This window comes from Musca autumnalis, unplaced genomic scaffold, assembly GCF_047663935.1.
Source record: "Musca autumnalis isolate F117 unplaced genomic scaffold, ASM4766393v1 scaffold_3, whole genome shotgun sequence".
Taxonomy (NCBI): domain Eukaryota; kingdom Metazoa; phylum Arthropoda; class Insecta; order Diptera; family Muscidae; genus Musca; species Musca autumnalis.
The window spans coordinates 40,757,651-40,781,289 of NW_027411866.1; the positions used below are offsets into that span (position 1 = coordinate 40,757,651).

At 37.2% G+C, this 23,639-nt stretch overlaps 1 protein-coding gene across 3 annotated transcripts in view; it reads left to right on the forward strand.

Moving 5' to 3' along the window:
- Positions 1-21,383, forward strand: part of LOC141396711 (uncharacterized) — a 253,927-nt gene extending 232,544 nt beyond the window's left edge. For all 3 annotated transcript variants that reach the window (XM_073972348.1, XM_073972344.1, XM_073972345.1), the window contains 2 exons: positions 20,765-21,106; positions 21,170-21,383. The gene's annotated coding sequence lies outside the window, so the exon portion shown is untranslated. The remainder of the gene's footprint in view (positions 1-20,764; positions 21,107-21,169) is intronic.
- The last annotated feature ends 2,256 nt before the right edge of the window (positions 21,384-23,639 follow it).

Consider the following 23,639-nt stretch of genomic DNA (forward strand, 5'->3'; position numbering starts at 1 on the left):
ATTACCTTGCTGGTCTCTACAGGAGGATGTGCCTGTACCAAAGCCATCTGTTTGATGTTTCACTCTTTGGTAGAATTTTCGGACTTCATTCTGGCTCCTATACATCTCGATTTTTTCACACTCCCGCTTTTCCATTTCTCTCTTTTTCTTGCGGAAAAGACGTTTCTATTCTCTCCTTTTCTCCCGATATCTCTCTCGCGCGCTACGCGTTGCTACTGATTGCAAAGTAGCTCTATATGCCGCATTTTTCTCTTCGGTAGCAGCGCGACACTCCTGGTCATACCATGAATTCCTTTGTGGAGGTCTCTGGAATCCAAGTATGGATTTTGCGGCTGTTTGCATGGAGTGGGCAATATGTTGCCATTGTGTTGTTATGTTATCAGGACAAGGAGTGCTCGCGTTAAGCAATTGGGCTAGTTGAGTGGAATATGCTGTGGCTATCTGTTGTGTATGCAGCCTATCGATGTCCAACAAAGTAGTGGTCCGAATCAATATTTGCGCCTCGGAACGATCGTACATCCAACACGCTGGATGAATGTCTTCCATCTATTACAACATGATCAATTTGATTACTTGTTCTTTGATCTGGAGACAGCCATGTGCCCTTATGAATATCGAGATGATTAAATCTGGTACTGCTAACTACCATGTTTTTTGCAGCTGCAAAGTCAATCAGCCTCATACCATTGTCAGATGTTTCACTGTGGAGACTGAATTTCCCAACTGTTGGGCCAAAGATATTCTCCTTTCCAATTTTGGCATTAAAATCGCCTAGAATGATTTTAATATCATGGGCAGGGCAACGGTCATATGTTTCTTCTAAGCGCTCGTAGAATATATCTTTGGTCTGTTCGTCCTTTTCTTCAGTGGGAGCATGAGCACAAATAAAGCTGATGTTGAAGAATTTAGCTTTTATTCGAATTGCAGCAAGTCTTTCATTCACTAGGGTGAAGCTGGATACCAGATGTTTTAGTCTCCGACTAACTACGAATCCGCAACCAAACTCATGCTTTACGTCATGGCAGCTATAATACAGTGCGTCACCTTTAGGTGTTGTTGTGACGCCTTTCCCAGTCCATCGTATTTCCTGTATGGCAGTAATATCGGCCTTGTATTTTTCAAGTACGTCTGCCAATGCGAAGACTGCACCTTCTCTATAAAGAGTGCGAACATTCCAGGTGCAGATTCGCAGATCATGGTCCTTAAAACGTTTGCGGGGTTCGTCAACTTTATAGGGGTTTGATTTTCTTTTCTTTCGTTTTTTCATAGTAGGATGTTTTTTCTAGGGGTTACTAACCCGACGCCCAAACCCAAGTTTTTAACGTTCTTATGGGTGAACGCGCGGCACATGTTAGCTCACTACCTTTAACGGGCGTTAAAGGCAGTTCCCCAGGTGACACCACGGGGAGGTCAGTGTCCACTTGAGATGAAAGAGGGATCAAGATAAATCCTGGGCTTTGCCATGTTAAAGCCGGTCAAGACCGTTGCTTGGTATCATTCATCCCCTACGTCACCCTGTCATAAAATTAGATAGTAATTTTATGGGGGGTTTTGTGTTCTTTCACTAGAAAGAAAAATGATAAAGTGCACAACGGTTAAAAGCATTGCAGGTAATAAGCGCCTTACAGCCACATTTACTAACCAATATTATACACATTTTAGCATAAAGGGTAAATTAAATTCGGCTTGACATTAGGGATTTTATAGTTGTTATGTATGTATATGTAATGTAAAGGGTGCTCCTATATTCGTGTGAAATTTCAAATCGACTGATCGGATGTTAGCGAAAGTCAAATCTACGAAACTGCAGTCTACAAAGCCGGCAGGAAGGCTGGCAAACCATTTCGACCACTAACTATCCTAACAAATTCGACAGTAATTTGAGCTATATTTATGTATATCAGCACCTTTTTATCGGAGTTAGTAAACAATTATCACATAAGGACTTTGGTCGCTGTAGAATACAATTCTATGAAAAAGTGCTTATTGTATAGATATTCGCAAAGCAGATAATGAAAGATTCTATTTAAATGATTATCGCCTTGGAGGTTTTAATCACGGCACTATTGTAGCGGAATTTGCTACACTAATATGAACGCAATTTTTTCTGATGGCGAGGATGGTTACATCTTCTTTGTAATGTGTCTAGCCCAGCTTCAAAGCGGTAATGTCAGGGTCGTCACTAAAATTTATTTTGCTTAAGAGACATCAGAGGGGCTTTGGCATACTTAAGGCCCAATTAATGCCGATGGTAAAGCGGTTTGCGGATGCCCGGGGAGTAACTTATGACCGAAAAGATACTGTGACGATCCCTCCCCCCTTTGAAGTACGGGTAGACTTAATGGGGTTCAGGATCGTAACAAGAACTTATTTACGTTTGGAGATGTCGGAGAGTTTTTTTTTGGCACAGGAGTGTCTAGATAGAGGCCGACTATAGTGCGTTTGCTGCGTCTTTGGAACATCTGGCAGATCGATGAATCTCTTTTCTTACAGCAGAGAATGCGTCCAATTCGATCCAACACCAACTCGACTCTAAAGACAATTCAACGAACTTTCGCGAGTGCTGCCGATGAAAGCTGGCGTCTTGTCGTGGAGCCCAGCACATGTTTTGTCGTCACACATGGTTCAATTATTAGAATGTTGGACAGGTTCATAAAATTTTTAAAAAACAACTCTGAAGCCAGTTTGCTTATAACTTCAAAATTAATACATAATAACAAATGCAACAATTGTTGTTCATTTGAAATGTTGTCAAAGTTTGTATTGTTTACATTTTGTTTGACTTTATTTGTTATTGTGATTAGACACTTGCGTAAGACTAAAGATTTATAAAATTTTCCGCGCTCGGTACCGCAGGCCCTCTCTCTTTGGTCTCTTTTTCAGGCTGGTCTATTTGAAAATAAGAATGTTGGTGATGAGTACTTCAGCTACATTACCAAGTGTAGAAGAAGTCCTAAGACTTGTACCATTCTGTTGACAGGTGCATCTAAGCTTTGCATGTTGCACGTATCTTGGTAATTGAATCATGCCTGGATCCTGGTGTTGGTTCCATTGAAATGTCTTTGTAACACCTTTGGACTTGCAAGCAGTTAAATGACTTGAGAGCAAAACATTCTTCGCACTCGGGAGAAGGCGATTGTGACTGGGAGAAATTGGATGTTAAAATGGGAATCACTCATTAAAATGCTAACATTAAATAAAACACAATATTTAAGAGAGACCTTTATAGTTTGGTACACAAGTTTGTAGTACTCCTAAGATTTGCCTTTGAAAATCGGTTATATGGGTTTGCATTTTGATATAGCCCCCATAGAGCCGTACCTCCCGTTTTTCGGTGTTTTTAAGGCTCATTATTCAAGCGAAATGGCTAAAATTTGGTAAATTGGTTACTATATCTGTTGGACATATAATATATTTCTGTGCAGAGTTGTCGGTTCAAGTTTTGATATAGCCCCAATCATAAAGGCTATTTTAAAACCATGACTTTTAGCATAGGCTACATTGCTTCCAAGCCCGACCGAAGAGAAAGATGAACAGACGATTGGCATATTTAAGGATTGCCTAGTAATTTGCTGAGATAATGGCATGAACGCGATGTAGTTGGTAAACCAGGTTAAAGCATTTATGAAAACATAGACAATGTCTTTTGTGGTTTCGCCTGTCCAATCAACCAGATTGGAAGCCATTTATTTATGTCAACTTTTCTACTAGGAATAATTGTCTACAAGTAGTCATTTAGTATATCCTTTATCCGGTTGTATTCGGATGTTGATATGATGATTCAGCAGCGGTTGTTTGCCTACCACGTTCTTCGTAACTTTTAGTCAAATCCTCGGAATCGAGAAGATATCGAACTTTCTTTATTATAAATCAACATGTAAGATGGACCATGACAAAGTGAATTTCTCCAATCTGCATCCCAAAATGTTGGCCCTTTAACGTAGGTCCCCTTTTCAGCACATTTCGACTTTGGTTCGTTATTATTATTGTCCAGTTTAGGCTTTTTGGATCAGGGCTCTAGCCGGCTTGTCATCACATTCTCCCATATTCATTATTTCCGAAATGCTCTTGCCAAGATCACTTTTCAACTGATCACCATCCTCACACACTGATACTTCGCCAGCGATGGTTACATTTCCATCGGTCATTGACTAGCTCAATTTATCCACTGATGTCATTGAAAGTTTTGTATAATTCATGAGGAATTCGTGTTTGGCCATACACCCACTATAAAGTATCTCATCATCATTGAAATTGTTGCAAATTCCACATTGCAACACAATTCCTTCTGCTGCACGATCTGGATATGTGCAGGGTCTATCACAATTGCAATAAAGTTCCTGGAAATATTAATTATACAAATTATTCCGATTTGCTGCCACAACCTGTTTCACGCTAGAATTTAGATACATCTGTTAGAGTTACCTATAGGTTCAGTTGGACAATAGCAGCGAAAATTTCTTTTGGTATACAAGTCAACCAATTCTAGGTTTTCGTGGATAGGTACATGCCAAACAGACGCCAGCACATTTGAGCAAATTATCATGCTTGTCGTTCAACGGCACACTATGTATAGGTGCATACCTTTTCGTCAGATGCTCCTAATAAAGCAGCATATTCTTCTTCCAAGACATCTAAAATTGTGACACTGAATTCGTCCAAAACATTTTTTCCAACCTCCGGGTCTCTTTACGTTTGCTATAGTTCGGATATAAAACACACGACAAATGTATTTTTCCCACCAAGCGGAGATTAAAGCACGTATTGAATTTAGTTTGTGAATTATCAAGTTTTATACAAAAACAACCAAATCTGTTTACATAAATTCAATAAATATTTGAATTCAATACATTTATTTTGTCGTTTGTCAACCGTTGTCAAAACTGTTTTGACACAATAGGCGGACCTCAAGAAAAAATTGTAATCATATGTTTGCTGTGACCTACCTTGTAATGATTGTACCATGGTCGTCACACTTAGGTTGAGAAGTGGAGCGATGAAAAAAATTACCATATGTTCACATGAACATATACTTAAGCCAAAGTTTCCGAAATGATTTGGTTATGTCGGATTTGGTTATATTAACTTATGACGTTTTCTGTATGGAGCCGTTTATTTTGATATTTCGAATTTTTTTTTTAAATTTGCCCTCTATTTTCCAACCGCCACTCTCAAATGAAGATTTTGCTCCATATTTTTATGTAGATCCATATTTTTAGGTAGATCCAGTCAAAGACTACCCAAATAATGTATTTACCCATAATAAATAGTTTAAAAGTATATACCCAGCAAAAAGTTTGCCTCCAAAGAGGCAGTTAATGATATGTACAAGTGATCTGGAAGTGCATCAAATTATGCATTTTCACTCATGATTTTTACAAGAGCGTGACTACTGAAAGAGGCACTCCATTGCACTGCATTTTAACTGGCCCTTTTGGCACTGCATTTAAACTGACCCTCAGGTACTGCATTTTAACTGACCTTTTGGCATAGCATTTTAACTAACCCTTTGGGGTAGAATAGGAGGCAGTCCAAAGCACGTGTTTTGATTCTGCGGAAATTGTGCAAGCCATTACAAAATATCCCAGAACAAAAAAAAATGCATTTATTATTTGTGTAAAACAAAAATATTAAGAACTTTATTACATTAACACAAATTATGAAAATTCTCCATTGAATTCAATCGCAAACATGCGAGTTTCCTCCGCTCTCAATTTAATCCAAGCTGAACTGTTTTTGTTTCATCTGCTAAATGTGTTGTCTTCCCATCACCAGTTAAGTTTTCGACATGTACTCCAACAGCACTCCATTCGGAAATTTTCTTCTCGTGAGTTACCGGAAAAATGTTCACAAATTAAATATTATTTAGTTTGTATTAACAAATGTTTGGAAATGTTAACACGCTTATCTCTTTTTGTAAAATGTATACCGCTGCCTGTAGAGATGTACAAACTGATTTATGTACATGTAGGGATCTCTAACAACTGCTAATAAAATGTAGCGAACGGAGTGCCTTTTTCACGATTCCCTTTGGACTGCATCCGGATGCTGTTAAATTGTGAAGAATTGGAGTGCCTTTTTCACGACTCCGCTGAACTGCATCCGGATGTTGTTAAAATGTGACAAGTGGATGTGATTCTTTGGATTGCATCCAAATGCAGTTAAAATGTGAGGACTGGAGTGCCTTTTTCACGACTCCGTTTGAACTGCAACAAAACATGCCGTGGCAGAACTATTTAGGTCTAAATCAATCAATTGCAATCATTAGCAGTGAGCTGAAGAAAGAGATCCCTCACATAACCAAAGCGGCGATTTACGCCAAAGGATATAACAGCAAACTGGAGACGGAATGCATGTTCCAAGTCCTTGGTAATCAATACCAGAGCTCCGATTTACTCGCGAGTGAAAATTTGGAGGGAGGCAGTAACTTTTTTTTGGTGCTTTGATTTTTCAAAATAGTCTGGCTTAATTCCATTGTTGTTGTTTTAATATTTAATATATATATATCTTCTATATTCTATATGAATATAGCAAAAACTGGTTGGATTGAGGGTACGACATCTCCTTAATAAACTCATGTTTACACCGCGCCTGGTTGTTTTTAAACTTACGTCTTTGTGCCATTGACAGCTGCTTCTTACTTGTTCTGATCTTTCGTCCACTATCACTTGAAAATGCTCTTTGTTGTCAAGTTATTGCTGTGTGATTCGGGGTCAGAGTCCTTCGCTACTCCTGGTGATTGGATAAAGATAGAACTCTCCCTGAGCTTCTCTGTCTCCTCCTCCATTTTCTTTGAAATGTCTATTACTCCTAGGATGTTTGCTGTATGAAATGAGTTATAGTGGTCCAATTTTTTACTTCGTCCCCATAGAACGGTACCTTCAGATTTTCAGTATTTTAAAACTTTCCCCCAGAAATTTGTAAACATAGGACTACGTTTTGATATAGACCCCTAGAATGCACAGTGGTTCCACTTGTATGGAAAAGAGTGCCAAAAATAGTTCTAATCGAGCTACCTCCTCCAAATTTTAAACGTTGGTTTATAACAAGCCAAAACGAAAGAAAACCATTTTTAGTGGATGTAGGTCCATATTTGGGTATAGCTCACATAGAAGGGTACCGCCCGATTTGTGGAATTTTGACGATTTTGGCCAAATTAACCAACCGATTTGGATGTTTTTTTGCATTTTGAATTCTGAGTGAATAAACTACCTCCTTGCAAAAAAATATTCAATATAGGTCCACGTTTAGGTATAGCCGCCATATAAATGTACCCTCAGATTTTCGGTATTTTGACAATTTAAGCGAAATTGTCCAATTGATTTGGCTGTAATTTGGCATTTTAAGTTCCGAGTGAACCAAATACCTCCATGCAAAAAATGTTCAATATCGATCTACGTTTAGGTATAGCCCCCATATAAACGTACCTCCCGATTTTTGAAATTTTGACGATTTTACCCACATTTTCCAACCGATATGGCTGTAATTTTGCATTTTGAGTTCTGAGTGAGCAATATACCTCCTTTCCAAAAATGTTCAGTATAGATCCAAGTTTAGGTATAGCTCCCATATAAACGTACCTCCCGATTTTCGGAATTTTAACGATTTTACGAGCGTGGATTAGCGGTTGGCAGATGGAGGCAGCTGGATTTTTTTAAATCGTAAACTAGAGACTTTCCCCTGCATTCTAAAAAAATTTCGAGACTCACAAATGCTCACAACATTAGTAAAACTCAACATAAATTAAATGTAATTATATTAAAAATAGCAGAAAAATGCATTTATTAAGAATTTATTTTTAATGAAGTTAGAAAACGAATTATGAATCTGTTTTTTTTTCGTAAAAACATTGCCAATGCCATCACCTAAAAGTTTCATTTTGAAAATTGCACATTTACTTCTCCAATTTTTTATAATCTTACCCATAACCTACGAATGCTTTGCGGATGTATTTTTCGTTTTCACATACAAATCACAACTTATTCGACTTAACTTGCCGTATAACTGCTGTATATTTACAAAAATAAGGCTGGATATTAAAAATATGATATGTTTAGAGAATATTTATTTCAACCGCAATAAAATTTGTCGCCATCAAATTTTCGATTTTTGTCCACTGGCGGAACCACTGTGGAATGGCGCAACGGTACAATCACATCATCACAGGTACTCATCTCTATAGAACAGTACCTCCTGATTTCGGCACTTTGAAATAGCCTAAATAGCTAAAATTTGGTTTATAGTCCTCACGAGGCTATAAAACATTCCTGCTGAGAATTGCCGGTATAAGTCCACGTTTTGATACAGCCCGCATAGAACTGTACCTTCCGATTTTGGGAATTTTGAAGGTATTAGCCATAGTATAATATAATTCTCCCGATTTTAGGAATTTTGAGGATTTTAGCCACACTTTATGACTGAACTCCCTGTTGTGTGATATTTGAGATTCCCAGTGGTCATAAAACTTCTCAATCAAAACTTGTCCCTGTTTTAATATAGCCTCTTTTTTTACTGAATGACTTAATTTAAGTGTGGGTTGGAGCCACCTGAGCGTATGGAAATACTCATACGCCTCAATCTTTATTATTCCATAAGATGATTGATACATGAACATCGACTTTTTGTTTGTAACACGATCAGCATAACATTATGTGTGTTCGTTTACTGAAAATTTATACAAATTGTTACTGGATGTTGTTCGTTTACTCTCAAAAGACCTTAGTCGATTGCATGAAGTTACTGAACTTGCACGAATTTGCACAAATTGTTGAGTAAACGAACACACCTATTCTAAATCGACAGATCCATGTCCGTCCATCAAGATGCCGCAGGCAATATTTTTATACCCTCAGAATTTATGCTAACGAGGGTATATACACTCTCATACGGGCAAAATGTGCCTCATAGAAATAATGGTTTTAGATGGTTTGTTTGGAATGGCTTTGATTTTTGTTGTAACATCTTGTATTCACAGCCCCCATTACGACGGTATATGTTTTTTCAGGGCAAGTCAATACATCCTGAAAAAATGGCCCGAAAGCTCTAAAAATCCGCTATGGCACCATGTGCAGTGGCTGAAGCTCACTCTGATATCACTCTCGAACTGATAAACCAATTCGGTCCAGAATTTGGCAGTCGTAATATTTTGTCTAAACTTAAATCAAGTTCTAAGATGGGACATATCGGTCCACTCATTTAGGTACCTCCCCCACAAAAGTTCGACACTTTTCACTAAAATAGGGCACACGATAACTCTCGAAGGTAGTAACCATACTTTGCACCAGGGTTTCGGAGTCGGAGTCGAGCAATTTTGCTGGAGTCGGAGTCTGAGTCGAAAAAAATAACTCGACTCCGACTCCGGCCAAAGTTTTTCCACGTTATAGAAGTATAACATTAAATTTGGAACAAGAACATTTTTTTTAAAATCATTTTTTATTTTAAAAGAAATGTATAAGAAAACATATATGCAAACTGTATATTATACTTAGTTAAGGGACGATACACAGGATATTTACTATCCTTTGAAGTGTAGTCTATTCATCCCTATTTTGTTGATCCAATTGACTCTTTACATTTTTGCAAACAAAAGTAAAGCTCTATGACAATCGATTTAAGATTGGACCTTTAACCTCTTTTGTCTGAAGTCTTATGGCTCTTCTCACAAAGGTCTATTGGTATTTTCATCCAGTTTTTTATGAGAAGTCATCCTTGTCTTCTATTAAAGACAGTGTGGTCTCTATGGGAAATCTTACTGAATACCCTGTGGTACAAAATGGAATACAAGATCTAGGAGTGTAAAAATTCCTTTTCGGAATGAAAGCCCCAATTGAGAACCATAAGGATCCCATAGCTGAAAATTCTGAGTTATGATATAATGATTTTTTTCATTGACCCCCATCCATTATTGAGAAAATAGCTTTATATCTCTGTATGGAGACATTGTTTCTTCATTTTTAGATGACATGTTTTCGATGGGGGCTTTAGATATAGACATTCAAATTACTGGATCTGTCCACCAGGAACAGATATAGTTCATGTGTATCCGAGTTTTCTACACAACCACATACGAAATTCAATGAAACATATAATCATTCATTCATGAGAATGAATGTGAGCGCTGAATTTTAGTTTAACGGGTGATCCCTACTTATAAATTTAAAAAAAGTTGAATGTATAAATATCATAGAATAGGTAGTCAAATTTTTAAGTCGATCGGTACAATATTGTCTTAGTGTGGACGTTGCATGGGAACAATTTATTTTATTTTGTAAGCAGCATAAACTGTGTTTTTCTCGATATCGGCCACAAAAATATATGACAATTGGTTTATTAGTTTTCGAGCTAAAGTTGGCACCCCACTATGCTTTAATAAAAACAGAGTTTCGTAGATGGCCTCAAAGCTTCGTAATATTTTTTCTCTTTCAGATGAAGAAAACAAAACTGCCAAAAGGTAACGTAGTTTTCTCGGAAAAAATCAAGAAAAATGACTTTTATTGAGCTTTACAACTGGGGGTCTCCTTTTGAGGCTAAGCACACTAAAATGTTGGCTTTGCATGTAGTCCTTATGATTTGTGATGCTCCTTCATTTTCACATATTGTGAAAACTCAACGAATTTCTTAAGCGGAAGAATTCCGTCCAATATATACTCGTGCAAAAAAGGAAAACCGACACAAACGTTCTAACTTTGCTATTTTTCAACGTAAGATTCGAAACAGAAACAGTATTGATATGTTCGATATGTTCCTATGATACACTTATAAGAATATTATTAATGTTAAATTATAATAATAAACCTATAAAACGTTTGTCAAAGCAACCCGGTTGTCAGGTGGTAATTAAAAGTTGTTGTTGGTGGTGTTTCTTATTGTTCCATATCATTACGAAGGTTTTAGTTTGATAAGTTTTTAAGAAAATCATATACAGTGGTGACCAAAATATTTTCGAGACCTAGACTTCTGAATTTTGCTAATAAACGATATAACTGCACCCTAGACTCTGAACTTTATTAAATTGAAAACTGAAATTTGTAGAAATTCCCATTATTTGCACAGTTTGTGACTCTTGAACCCATGTTTATGCTTCTCCCTTATGACCCGCCACCCCACCGGTGAAGTACGTATGACTGATATCAGTTTAAAAATTTTACTCGCTTTTAGACTTTCCAAAAACCAAAGGAAATAATTTGAATCATACAAAAATGATATTTTACAAACTATTGAATGTTTTGACCATTAAATTTTAAGGCGTGTTATGTATTTTCAATTTTTTTCATAATTGTTGTTGTATTCGAGTAAAAACATTTTATTTTCATATTTTTGAAGCATTGGGTGACGTAGGGGATGAATGATACCAAGCAACGGTCTTGACCGGCTTTAACATGGCAAAGCCCAGGATTTATCTTGGTCCCTCTTTCATCCAAGTGGACACTGACCTCCCCGTGGTGTCACCTGGGGAACTGCCTTTAACACCCGTTAAAGGTAGTGAGCTAACATGTGCCGCGCGTTCACCCATAAGAACGTTAAAAACTTGGGTTTGGGCGTCGGGTTAGTAACCCTCCCCTAGAAAAAACATCCTACTATGAAAAAAAACAAACCCCTCTAAAGTTGACGAACCCCGCAAACGTTTTAAGGACCATGATCTGCGAATCTGCACCTGGAATGTTCGCACTCTTTATAGAGAAGGTGCAGTCTTCGCATTGGCAGACGTACTTGAAAAATACAAGACCGATATTACTGCCATACAGGAAATACGATGGATTGGGAAAGGCGTCACAACAACACCTAAAGGTGACGCACTATATTATAGCTGCCATGACGTAAAGTATGAATTTGGTTGCGGATTTGTAGTTAGTCGGAGACTAAAACATCTGGTATCCAGCTTCACTCCAGTGAATGAAAGACTTGCTGCAATTCGAATAAAAGCTAAATTCATCAACATCAGCTTTATTTGCGCTCATGCTCCCACTGAAGAAAAGGACGAACAGACCAAAGATACATTTTAGGAGCGCTTAGAAGAAACATATGACCCTTGCCCTGCCCATGACATTAAAATCATTCTAGGCGATTTTAATGCCAAAATTGGAAAGGAGAATATCTTTGGCCAAACAGTCGGGAAATTCAGTCTCCACAGTGAAACATCTGACAATGGTATGAGGCTGTTAGACTTTGCAGCTGCAAAAAACATGGTAGTTAGCAGTACCAGATTTAATCATCTCGATATTCATATGGGCACCTGGCTGTCTCCAGATCAAAGAACAAGTTATCAAATTGATCATGTTGTAATAGATGGAAGACATTCATCGAGGGTGTTGGATGTACGATCGTTCCGAGGCGCAAACCTTGATTCGGACCACTACCTTGTTACGGCAAAGGTACGTACCCGTCTAAACGTTGCAAATAAAGCACGAACAGACACAACGCGGAAGTTGGACATCGATAGGCTGCATACACAACAGATAGCCACAGCATATTACAATCAACTAGCACAATTGCTTAACGCGAGCACTCCTTGTCCCGATAACATAACAACACAATGGCAACATATTGCCCACTCCATGCAAACAGCCGCAAAATCCATAATTGGATACCAGAGACCTCCACAAAGGAATTCATGGTATGACCAGGAGTGTCGTGCTGCTACCGAAGAGAAAAATGTGGCATATAGAGCTACTTTACAATCAGTAGCAACGCGCAGCGCACAAGAGATATATCGGGAGGAAAAGAGAGAAGAAAAACGTCTTTTCCGCAAGAAAAAGAGAGAAACGGAAAAGCGGGAGTGTGAAAAAATCGAGATGTACAGGAGCCAGAATGAAGTCCGAAAATTCTACCAAAGAGTGAAACATCAAACAGATGGCTTTGGTACAGGCACATCCTCCTGTATAGAGCAGCAAGGTAATCTGGTAACAGATACAGATAGCGTGCTCAGGATATGGAAGGAACATTTCTCCAATCTGCTGGTATCCAATAGTAGCGAAGACGATGATACCACAGATTCAATCCCAGAAGATGGTATAGAATGTATACCGCCCGGCCAAGATGAGGAAAAAACAGCAATCAACCGGCTGAAGAATAATAAAGCAGCAGGAGCCGATGGCTTACCAGCCGAGCTGTTTAAAACCGGAGGCGACGCGCTGTTAAGGTGTATGCATCAGCTAGTTAGCACCATCTGGCAGGAAGAACGCGTACCCGACGATTGAAACCTGAGCATCCTATGTCCCGTCCACAAAAAAGGAGATAAGACTGTATGCTCCAACTATAGGGGCATAAGTCTTCTCCCTATTGCCTATAAGATAGTGTCAGGGATATTGTGCGAACGACTAAAGCCAATGGTCAACGAAATAATTGCACCATACCAATGTGGCTTTAGACCTGGCAAGTCCACCATTGACCAGATATTTACCCTGCGGCAAATCCTAGAGAAGACCCAAGAGATGCAGATCGACACATTTCACCTTTTTGTCGATTATAAAGCAGCATTCGACAGTCCCCTCCGATGCAAATAAGTATTCCACGCAATGCACGATGGGGCCAATGACTGGTTTTCGAGGCAGCAAATCACTGGGGCAAGCTAGACCTTCCAAATTTTGTACAGATGTTTATAATGGGCTTAGAAACTAATATGCCAAATTTGGTTCATATCGGTTCATATATACATATAGCTGCCGTATATATGTTCGCCCGATTTCAAGCAATTGATGGACCAAACACGCAAATTCTGCCCAATTTTTATGTGATTTGGAAAATACCACGGAATTAGGACTACAAATAAGTTTGCCAAGTTATTTTGAAATCGGTTCAGATTTTGATATTGCTCCCATATATATTTTCGCCCGATTTTAGGTATTTGGTGCACCAATCCCGCTATGTATGTCCAATCTTGATGAAATTTGAAATGTGTGACGGATTTTGGTCTAGAAACATTTTTGGCAAATCATATTGAAATCGGTTCAGAATTGGATATAGCTCCCATATATATGTTCGCCCGATTTCAGGAAAATGATTGGCCAAGCATGCAAATTCCATCAAATTACAATAAAATTTGGAAAATGTTACGGAATTCGGACTACAAATAAGTTTGTCAAGTTATATTGAAATCGGTTCAGATATAGAAATAGCTCCCCTATATACATATGTTCAAATTTCATGGTTTTGTCCGTGGTTTGTTATAAGTTAATAAAAAAACGTTCCAAATTTAGTAAAAATCGGCTAAGATTCCGCCACAAAAGCCAAAGTTTGCGATATCTTTGAAATTATATATTATTACTAGCTGACCCCGTTCCGCGTTGCTGGCCCGTCGTTTTGGATTTCCGTGTAAGGCTTAGTAATCTATCTACAATGTATCTATCTAATATTGATACCTCTATATATTCGAACCGAATGCAATGGTTTCTCCAGATGTAAAATAGAATATTACTATAATTAAAGCCTCCACCATAATATGAAGGGTATAATTTACTTTATGATTCTGTTTGTAAAACATCGGAATATTCGTACCTCCCGAGTTTAGATAATTTGGACGTTTTAGTCTCATTATCCCACCGTAACGGCTATGGCAATTTGGTGTGTTGTCTTTATTGTGGGTATAAAACATTCCCGCATAGAATATTCGGTAGAAGTTTTTTATGTAGCTTCATTGAACGATACCTTCCGATTTTCAATATTTTCAAGGTTTTAGCGGCATTATTCAACAGAAATGGCTCTATTTGGTATTTAGTCTTCCTTGGAGGTATCAAATATTTTAGCAGAGAATTGTCGCTATAAAACCATGTTTTCATTCATAAAGCCATACCTACCAAATTGCAATTGTATTAAGTACCAATACGTCTAATAATCTCTGATATTTAGCGATTTGTTAAAACCCACACTTTCCATTTTCGGTATTCTACCACCTTATGAACCTACACACAATTTCATCCAATTTGGTCCAGCCGATTCGGAAGTTTAATTTAGAAAATCATGTCAGTCTTAAGGAACCCTATATACATTTAGATAGGTTATAGATGCACCGAATTTCTGGCCCATCGATTTAGTGACCAATGTACATTTTTTAGACGCTCTAGTTATTTAACCATATTTGAAATTATGTTTTGCCTGACTTCTCAATCGATTTTTTGGAATTTCGGTCAAGGGACATTTAACATTATTTGGGTTGTACTGTATTCCAAAATATGAGGTTGATCGCGCTTTCCCAATTATTGAAGTCAGTGTTTATAGCGTTTTTCTAGTCACGCTTACTAAAATTATTACCTATAATTATACATTTTTTAAAAAATTGGGCTGACCGCGATATTCCACTTCCGAGATGACCATTCAGGATCAAGACAGTTATTACCATATTATTGCAAGTAATTTTTAAACAATACGTCCAAAAATATCCATGATTTCACGTTTTCTTAAAAAAATTTGTGGGGGAGGTACCCTGGTCACTCCACTGACCAGTATAAAAAATAGCTAAAAACCTATTCTCAGACCTAAAAACTCCACATACAAAATTTCATCGAGTTCGGTCCAGCCGTTTCGGAGGAGTTTAATTTCGAACATCATGGCAGACTCGAAGAATTTTATATATATATAGATTATTATTATGTACGTCTATTAAATTTTTCCGAAATCCAATTGGTAACATTAATGGGTTTCCAATTATTCGCCAACCAAAACATAAAAATGTCCATATTTTTAAGTATTACGACATATGAAATCAGATTTTTATGAAAAGGCGCAGATAGGCGCAGCTAATTTTTTCACAAAATGATAGTACACATTAATACCTTTCACCACATATATATATAAAATCTTCGATCTACCTAGATCTCAAAAGTTATACTCCAGAGAACACATGGATAACAAAGCAAAATATTCCAAAAAAGACATCTTAACTCAAAAATACATTTACCACACATAACATTTTTATTATTTGTTAACACTATCTTATTTTACATACCCTTTGAAGAGCTTTCCATGTTTAAAAAATATAAAAATGTTGAAATGTTCTTTTTGGCGCCTAAAATGCTTTCACTACTTATTTATAATGAATGTCGGAAAATGATGCATAAGAAAATATGTCACCATTGCCAGATCAGTATGTCGCTATGTGATGTTACCAGATTGATTTATTTTTTTATTTTTAGTGATTCAGAGTGTTGGCAATCGAAATCCGTTATTATTTTTTTCAAATTGTTCACTTCAAAAATTGACTTTTTGCCGCGAAAACCTGCTATTGGCCCCATCGTGCAATGTCTGAATTTGGTATCCCCGCAAAGCTCATCCGGCTTTGTAAGATGACTTTAACTGATACTAGGTCCTCAGTTAAAATTGGAAAGAACCTCTCCGAAGAATTTTGTACCAAAAGAGGATTCAGACAAGGAGACAGGCTTTTGTGTGACCTATTCAACATTTTGCTGGAAAAGGTAATACGAGATGCAAATGTCAAAAGAAATGGCACAATTTACACCAATAGCCACATGTTACTTGCCTATGCTGATGACATAGACATCATGGGACGATCCGTAAAGGAAGTAACTGATACCTTTAGGAAGGTCGAAGCATAATCTGCGAAAGTGGGTCTGGCTGTAAACGGCGAAAAGACCAAATTGATGGTGTCGACGCGCAAAGCGTCCATAGAGCTCGGACCAACTGTGGAAGTTGGTACCTACAATTTTGAGGTAGTTAAAGACTTCGTCTACCTCGGCACTGCCATAAACACAACAAACAACATCAGTTGTGAAATAAGAAGAAGAATTGAATTGGCCAACAGATGCTACTATGGTCTAAGTAATCAATTTAAAAACAAAGCCACATCTCGTCAAACAAAAATAACACTATACAAAACGCTGATACTACCCGTGCTAATGTATGGCTCCGAAGCATGGGTACTTGCGCAAGCAGATAAGGCAGTGATTGGTGTGTTTGAAAGGAAAATTCTTCGAAAGATCTACGGGCCGATTTGCGTTGACGGTGAATATTTGTTGCAAATGTGTTGGCCACCACTGTATGTCATTATATAAAATAAATTTAAATAATTCATTACTGAACTTCAATTCATTTCGTGCGGAAACTATTTTCACGATAGAGAAAATGACACCGTATTTCATAGTAGTTTTTCATGCTCTACATGGCTATGCGGTGGTATTTTTGATATTTGCAGAAATTGCAAAAAAGTTATAACCCTAGTGTGTAGCCTATTAAAATATTTGACCAGAAGATGATGTTCTGTTTACCTTCTCAGCCTATACACAAAAATCGAAGTATGTTACGGTTATTTGAAATTAATGTGGAAAATGGTAATGGAACCGTATATAAATCCTTAATTTTATAAGGCTTTGCTATTAAATACCTCAAATTCCATAATCCACAAACTCTAACCACTTAACATTGCCCCTCTACGTCGAAAACAAAACAAAGTATCAATTAACAATGGAACCACTGTTCAAAGTTGAATAGAATGTAACGTAGGATTTTGATATTGGGATTCGTTGTTGTAGATTTGTATATTGAAATGCAAATCATAACATTCTTCTCCGCTTTTATTGTTTTCATTTCATTCATTGTTAAGAAAACAAAAAGCAAGAACGCCAATACAATATGAACAAGAATGTGAATTTTCTTTGTCCAAGAAAAGGCAAGTCGAACACGACAAGCCTTATTAATCCCAGCCATTAGGGCAGGCAATGTAATTTACCCTTACAAGATTTTTTCCCACTGCTGTGCTTGCTTTTTGTGAAGCGCTTTCATGTTGATCTTATGACTCTGCTGCTACTGCTGATGCTATTTCATTACATTAAATGTTATTACAGCAAACAAAAAATTGTGGTGTAAAGGTTTTTTGTTTCCACTTGTTTAATTTATGTTAACCATTCATTTATATTTAATTTTTAACATTTATATTATTTTAAAGTACAGTTTTATTTTACAGTATTTCTTTTTTGCAATTTCTCATAAATATTGTATGACCTTTTTGTATTGTTGTTTCTGGTTCATAAAGGTTAACAATCATTTAGCATTGTTGCAAATTGAAATTTGTTGCTTTCAAATATAACAAGTAAACAGTGGTTAAGTTCGGCTGGGCCGAATTTTTTATACCCTCCGCCATAAAATAGTCTTACCTAAAATTTAATAATTAGTTTCCTCTCACAATATTAGGTGGACAAATTTTTCGACTACGGATACCCCAAATGCCTAAATTATCTAATCTAATCTAAACAAGTAAAAAAACGTTAAGTTCGGCCGGGCCGAATTTTTTATACCCTCCACCATAAAATAGTCTTAATTAAAATGGAATAATTAGGGCCCTTTCACAATTTTAGGTGTAACAACTTTTCGACAATGGATAGACCCCTACTGCTTCCCACCATTGCTTAAATTACACTGTGAACACAAATGTTGGGGCAGAGATAATTCCTTTTGGAGATGAATGCCCTTTGTGTGTGTATATTAAAAACTCCGAAGGACAGATGCGCCGTGAGTCGAACTTCCGTGTTATGGAGTGATGAAGTTTTTGCAAGAAACCCTGTAAGCCATCATGCATTAGCAGTATATCTTTGTTTGTTGTTTTTGTAGAGCACTTAAGCAACAGTGAACAAAGATATAACGCTAATTCCTGATGGCCCACAGGGTCTCTAACAAAAATTTCATCACGCCCTAACGCGGAAGTTCGACTCACGGCGCATCTGTCCTTCGGGGTTCATAATATACTCACCAAGGCCTTTCTTCCCCAAGAGGAATTTTCCGTGCCCCAGACTATCACCTTCATTTTGTTGCACAGTGTTATCTAATCTAATCTAAAAAATGTGTTCAGCTAAGTGAAAGGTACCACCTACGGGGCTATATCAAAGAGTCAACCGATCTTTAAATTTTTTGGCGGAAAAGTTTTATAGCTGCAGTGAACTTCAAGAGTCAAATTGAGGGTAGTTTCATCAAAACAATGTAGACCCTCAAAAATGGACCCATGTTGACGAATTATAGTGAAGAAATTTCGTGACCACTGAAAATTCCCGAAAATCGGGAGGTACAGTTATATGGGGGGATATACCAAAACATGGACCTATATTGACGATTATTTTTGAATAGACAAAATTGTAGCTAAAATTCTCAAAATACCGATCATTACAGCTAGTTCGGTTAAAAATTGCAGCTAAAATTCTCAACATACCGAAAATCGTGAGATGCCGCTATATGGGGGCTGTACCAAAACATGAACCTATGTTGACGATGTTTGGTGGAGATGTATCATGACCACTGAGAACCTCAAATGACAAATTACAGCTAGTTCGATTAAAAATTGTAGCTAAAATTCTCAAAATACCGAAAATCGGGAGGTACGGTTATAAGGGGGCCATACCAAAACATGGACCTATGTTGACGATGTTCGGTGGAGATGTTCCATGACCACTGAGAACTTCAAATGTCAAATTACAGCTATTTCGGTTAAAAACTGTAGCTAAAATTCTCAAAATACCGAAAATCGGGAGGTACCGCTATGTGGGGGCTATACCAAAACATGAACTTATGTTGAAGATGTTTGGTGGAGATGTTTTATGACCACTGAGAACCTCAAATGGCAAATTACAGCTAGTTCGATTAAAAATTGTAGCTAAAATTCTTAAAATACCGAAAATCGGGAGGTACCGATATATGGGGGCTATACCAAAACATGAACCTATGTTGACGATGTTTGGTGGAGATGTTTCATGACCACTGAGAACCTCAAATGTCAAATTACAGCTATTTCGGTTAAAAACTGTAGCTAAAATTCTCAAAATACCGAAAATCGGGAGGTACCGCTATATGGGGGCTATACCAAAACATGAACCTATGTTGAAGATGTTTGGTGGAGATGTTTTATGACCACTGAGAACCTCAAATAGCAAATTACAGATAGTTCGATTAAAAATTGTAGCTAAAATTCTCAAAATACCGAAAATCGGGAGGTACGGTTATAAGGGGGCCATACCAAAACATGGACCTATGTTGACGATGTTTGGTGGAGATATTTCGTGACCACTGAGAACCTCAAATGTCAAATTGCAGATAGTTCGGTTAAAAATTGTGGCTAAAATTCTCAAAATAACGAAAATCGGGAGGTACCGTTATATGGGGACTATACCAAAACATGGACCAATGCCCATATCCTTTGGGATATAAGTTTGGTGATCACTAGGAACCCTAAGTGCCAAATTATAACTAATTCGGTCTGCAAATGTGGCGAATAACGTCAAAATACCTCAAATCCGGAGGTACCGTTATATGGAGGCTATACCAAAGAGTGGACCGATATAGCCCATCTTCAAACTTGACCTGCCTATGCAAAGAAGAGCCTCGGGTGCAAAATTTCAGCACTATATCTCAATTATTGCGGACGCTAGAGTGATTACAACAGACGGACAGACGGACATGGCTAGATCGTCTTAGAATTTTATCCTGGTCAAGAATATATATACTTTATAGGGTCGCAAATGATTAGTTCGATGTGTTACAAACGGAATGACAAACTTAATATACCCTCCATACTGTTGCGTATAAAATATCAATTAATATACACAATTTTATTTACCTGAAATACCAATAATAATGGCTATTAATATTTAGTCATTATTATGAATTTTTGGAGGCTTCGCGTAATCACTTACTAAAAATACGCGCTCTAGAAATGTTGTTTAATAATATTATTTTCTTTCTAATTACCTTGAACTCATTTAAGTTACTAATGGTATGTCTAAAATAAAACAAACAAATCGTTGGTTAATAAAATATTTTTTTTCTCACACAGGCTGGTGATCGTCGTCCTTTTAAATTGGAATTACGTAATCTAACCTGTAATTTCCTGCCACCTCTTGTCAAACGTTACAATTGCAGTACGCATAAATTAGAAGAGAGCCTATATAACCTTGGAATTATGTTTGAGTTAAGTCGAACAATGTCCAACAACACAGATGTTTTTATACAAATGGAATTCAAGCCCACCAGAGGTGTTAAAAATATTAAACTTGTTGATGTTAAATTTAAAGTGTGTCAAATTTTGGGACAAGTGAGAAGAGTACCAATGGTTATGAAGTTTGTGGAAAGCATGATGGAAAGAAGTAATCTTCCTTTGAAATGTCCCATAAAAGGGGTGAGTACTTTCTATTTTAATGTTTTATTATTAATGATATTTTAATGTGTATTTTCTCTATAGAATTTCATTGACAATGTGACCAATATAATGTTATCCGATACAAATTTTCCCACTTATATGCCATCATCTACGTTTGACGTTAACGTAACATTTTTTGAGAAAAAGGATCTGTTGGCATATTTTACTTTTGGAGGAGATATAATACGACGAGCTCAAGTGCATAAGTGAATGAAAACATAATGTTCAAATCTTATTTAGAGATTAATAAACTTTATTTAAAGATGCAATTTTTGGTGTAAGTTTCTATACCATCCACAAGTAGTCCAGTCAAAGGCATGTAAGACATGGTACAATCATTACAAGGCAGGCCATAGCAAACAGCTGATAAGGTTTTTATACCCTATACCACTATGTGGTAAGGGGTATTATGTGTTAGTGCATTTGTATGTAACATACAAAAGGAAGCGAGATAGACCCATAGTTCCTTGTAGGGATATACATAGAATCACTTTCTGAGTCGATTTATGCATGTCCGTCCGTCCGTCCCTTCGCAACATACAGGTCGCATTTGTTGACCGATTTCGCTGAAAGTTGGGGAATACCATTTTTTTAGCCGTCGGAAGATCAAGTTCGAAGATGGGATATATCGGTCCACGTTTTGGTATAGCCCCCATATAACGGTACCCCCCGATTTACGGTATTTTGACGTTTTCAGCTACATTTTCAGGCCGATTTAGCTATAATTTAACATTTAGGGTTCTTAAGTGTCAATAAACTTATATAACAAAAGTTGTGGACATAGGTCCCCGTTTTGGTATAGCCCCCATATAACGGTGCCCCCCGATTTACGGTGTTTTGATGTTTTTAATTACATTTTCAGACCGATATAGCTATACTTTGACATTTAGGGTTCGTAAGTGTCAATAAACTTATACAACAAAAGTTGTGGACATAGGTCCACGTTTTGGTATAGCCCCCATATAACGGTACCCTCCGATTTGCGGTATTTTGACGTTTTTAGCTACATTTTCAGACTGATGTAGCTATAATTTAACATTTAGGGTTGTTAAGTGTCAATAAACTTATATAACAAAAGTTGTGGACATAGGTCCACGTTTTGGTATAGCCCCCATATAACGGTGCCCCCCGATTTAAGGTGTTTTGATGTTTTTAGCTACATTTTCAGACCGTTTTAGCTATATTTTGACACTTAGGGTTCTTAAATGTCGATAAACTTATATGACAAAACTTGTGGACATAGGTCCACGTTTTGGTATAGCCCCCATATAACGGTTCATTTAAGTTCATATTTTCGTATAGCCCAGATACCTCCGAACTAGCTGTTAATGACATTTGAAGTTCCCACGTTATGTACCGATTTTCGATATTTTGAAGATTCTAGCTAAATTTTTTAACCGAATTAGGAGTTATTTGACATTAAAGGCTCCCATCAAAAACTGTCAACATAGGCCCATGTTTTATTATAACCCCTATATAACAGTACCTCCCAATTTCTAGCCCACCCTAAATTGTCAACATACATAGTTAGATATAGGCACCATAAAAAGGGCCTCCCGAATGAAGCATAAATGTACCTGAACATTATCTGACATTTTAACGTACCCACTTAAAGTTGGGGACAGGAATGAAAAGTAATTATTCCATTTTAGTTCAGAATATTTTATGGTGGATGGTATGAAAAGTTCGGCCTGGCCGAACTTAATGCTTTTTTACTTGTTTCGGCCCGGCCGAACCTAATGCTTTTTTACTTGTTCCTATTGGTTTGCTTATTCTTTCAAATCATTATACACATTGATAACATGTTTTAAACATATTACATTTCACTCGCAATGAAAGTTTTAATAACTACATTTATTGAAATAATTCCCACAAAGCTGAATTTTGGTGGAATACAAGAGTTTGCCATTAGAAGTAACGTCCTAAAACTTCCCATTAGTTTTTCAGGGTCAAAGGTAATTTTTATACCCTCAGCATTTATGCTAACGAGGCATAATGTGCCTCATCGAAATAATGGTTTTAGACCGAAGTATGTTTGGACGAAATGTGTTTCAGACAATTTAGAGTTGATTTAGCCATGTCCGTCCGTCTGTCTGTCTGTCAATCTGTCTGGCTGGCTGGAGCGCACGATAACTCTCGAACGGATCAACCGATTCGGTCCAAAATTTGGCTTTCGTAATATTTTGTCCAAACTTAGTTTAAGTTCGAAGATGGGTTATATTGGTCCACTCCTTCCGGTACCTCCCCCACAAAAGTTCGGAAAATTTGTGCGTACGATAACTCTTGATGGTAGAGATCGATTTGGTCCATACTTTACACATCCTAATATATCTACCAGATATAGATCAGGTTCGAATATGGACTATATTTCTACACACCTTCGGATACCTCCCACACAAAATTTTGGATAAATTCACTTTAAGACCAGGGCCCTATTCCACGAAACAACTTATCAACTTTTCTAAATCAACCATCCTACTTAAAACTCTCACTATCCGAAATTCCACACTAC